General features: G+C 38.0%; 1 protein-coding gene across 1 annotated transcript in view; it reads left to right on the top strand.

Annotated features, from left to right (window-relative positions):
- The first annotated feature begins 1,039 nt into the window (after positions 1-1,039).
- urahb (urate (5-hydroxyiso-) hydrolase b) overlaps positions 1,040-2,866 on the top strand; it is a 3,270-nt gene continuing 1,443 nt past the window's right edge. The window contains exon 1 of the mRNA XM_047819879.1: positions 1,040-1,228. The gene's annotated coding sequence lies outside the window, so the exon portion shown is untranslated. The remainder of the gene's footprint in view (positions 1,229-2,866) is intronic.

Raw genomic sequence — 2,866 nt, 5'->3', positions numbered from 1 at the left:
GACAAGAACTCATGTAACATTTAAGATAAAATTGTCTATTTGTGTAGTTTATCAAAACAAATGTAAACTATGATTAAATAGGACAATCCAAATGTTGTTTTTTTTCACAAGAGTCAATAAGGACAGTGTTGTTTAAAGTGTTAGAAAGCGATACTTGAGTAAAAGTACTCAAGTATCGTACTAGAAAAAGACTTCGGTAGACGTGAAAGTCGCCTTTTAGAATATTACTCAAGTAAAAGTCTTAAAGTATCTGATATTTACTGTACTTAAGTATCAACAGTCATTTTCTGATATTTAATGGACTTAAGTATTTGAAGTAAAAGTAAAAAGTAAAATTTCAGTGATTTTCAGTAGGCATAAGAGACGCTTCATCCGGTAGGAAGAATCTTTCATTCCAATGTACAGAAACATTTCTTGCAAATACGGCCAAGGGTGTATAACGTTATCTTCTTCACCCTGTTCACCACTATCGTCGGGGTGGTCGTCCACGGTAACGGGAGGTCCTCCAGTAGGTGCTTCTATGGCGGTTTCGGTTGTGCTTCCGCCTCCTTTTGGCAACATTACGCTGAAATAGAGCGTGCGGAGCTGCGTAATGCAATCTAGGAGCAGTGATTCGCCAAACCTCCCTTATTGCAGTCGCACACATTTCTTCTGATTTTTATTTTGTAGTAACGAGTAACGAAGACGCTTAGTGGAAATATAACGGAGTAAAAGTAGACATTTTATCTAGGAAATGTGGTGGAGTAAAAGTGAAAGTTGACCAATTTAAATAGCGAAGTAAAGTACAGATACGTGACATTTCTACTTAAGTACGGTAACGAAGTATTTGTACTACGTTACATTACAACACTGGTCAAGGGCCATCAATAACATAGGGGTTAATTTGTTAAAAGTTAACTTTCAGATTTTAGCACTTCTACTGTATGTATGCTGTATTACATGTTGAGTAGAGGTTGCGTACGATCATGGTCATAAGTACAAGATTTTTAACCATTTCATACCTAGACTTGATGCTCAAATCTCTATTTTGATGATAATGTGTGTCCAAAATACACGACTGTCCTCTTTTTTCTTTAATCATTAAGCTAAGGAATTGTTGTTATTGATTAACTAATCATGCTGCCATAGGTCAGGATAAACACACAGCCAGTTCAGTCAGAACCTCCCTCAGTTCCGAGTGAGTGGACAAGCCGATGAGATCAACACTGCTTCTTCTTACACAACACAGGTATGGTTTTACTTCAGTTTCTACCTGTAAGGCAGGTACTAATGAGAGAGCCTTATGATAAATGTTAGTACTGTTACTTCTGAGGTTTATGTGTATGTTACTGTAGTCTTTTGGCTTCAGCACCATGGACAGTACATCTGTTCGGAAAAGAATTATGCTCTTCCTTGGACATAGAATTGTTAATACATTATGAAAATAAAACTTATTAGTAATAGTAAATCGAGCAAAAAAACTACTTTATAGTGTTCTTAAGTACTCTTTAACCGAACTTCTCGGGTCACGGGGCACCTGTGCCTATCTCAGGCGTCTTAGGGCATCGAGGCAGGATACATCGTGGATGGAGTGCCAAACCCATCGCAGGGCACACACACACACTACGAACAATTTTCCAGAGATGCCAAACAACCTACCATGCATATCTTTGGACCGGGGGAGGAAACCGGAGTACCCGGAGGAAACCCCCGAGGCACGGGGAGAACATGCAAACTACACACACACAAGGCGGAGGCAGGAATCAAACCCCGACCCTGGAGGTGTGAGGCGAACGTGCTAATTTCAGTTATATCAAATATCACCAAATTGTAAGAGTACAAAGGATTCAGGACTTTTTTTAGTTTGGGTTTTTTTTTTGCCTTTCTGAAAAGGTAAATCATGTTTTTCACGAATTCTGTCATCTTAAAATGTTATAAAACTTTATAATGGTCAAGGTTAGGCAGATGTTGAAACTAACACAGGGTACAATGTGGTACTACATCAAGGATAGGACACCAGTCCTTTGCACAGCACCATGCACACATCAGCACATGCTCACTCCCAACTAGGGACAATTTATTTAAGCCAGTCTACATACTGGCATGTTGTGGGCATAAATTGGAGAATCCCACAGACTAAGACTTTTTTATGTTCTCTATATTGCTGGGAAGCTAATGAATGATAGATGATCAGTTGACAAGCTGTTTACTGTAGCTAGTCATTATGGAGAGATGTTGGTGCATTTCTCTGTACTTGTTTTTTATTTCTTTGCAGGCTGGAGAACAGAAAACACGAATTAGTTAACAAAATGCCTAATGAGTTTAAACAGTTAAAAGTAAACAGATTTGTCCTCTAGTTTTATCTACAGTAGTTTTTTTTGTTTGGAGACTCATCTAACAATTACACCAACAATTTGTCTGCAGTCTGAGAACCAAGAAGAGTCCAAAACTAACATCAAATTAACATTACATGTCAATTCTGTATGTGTATGTGTTGTTTATAATCTTATTAAATGAGAACAGTTACACTGTGATGATGTATCATGATGTATGAGCATTGCTGATTGATCAGATGCGGTAAGCTTTATCTGGCTGATGGCAGCTTAAAGACAATCTCTTGTTAAGAACTTTTATCTCTTTTATCCCAGTTACTCTGTCTCACTGATGTGCATGACAAGGTAAACATTATAAATACTTAAACATTGTAAAAACACCAGACAGTGCTACTAAGCAATTGGAGTATTTACTAATTAATGTGTGCATTATTCAGTTTGGGACGCAGCCTTGGGTTCTATCTGAATGTGTTCACTCACAGCTGTACACACATTAAAGACCTGTGAGCACAGAGAGGGCCAAACATCCTGTAGATGTAACTTTCAAATTATTC

This window comes from Tachysurus fulvidraco, chromosome 10 (assembly GCF_022655615.1).
Source record: "Tachysurus fulvidraco isolate hzauxx_2018 chromosome 10, HZAU_PFXX_2.0, whole genome shotgun sequence".
NCBI classification, from domain to species: domain Eukaryota; kingdom Metazoa; phylum Chordata; class Actinopteri; order Siluriformes; family Bagridae; genus Tachysurus; species Tachysurus fulvidraco.
Note: the sequence above shows the minus strand (reverse complement) of the source record. Positions and strands in the feature narration are given on the sequence as shown.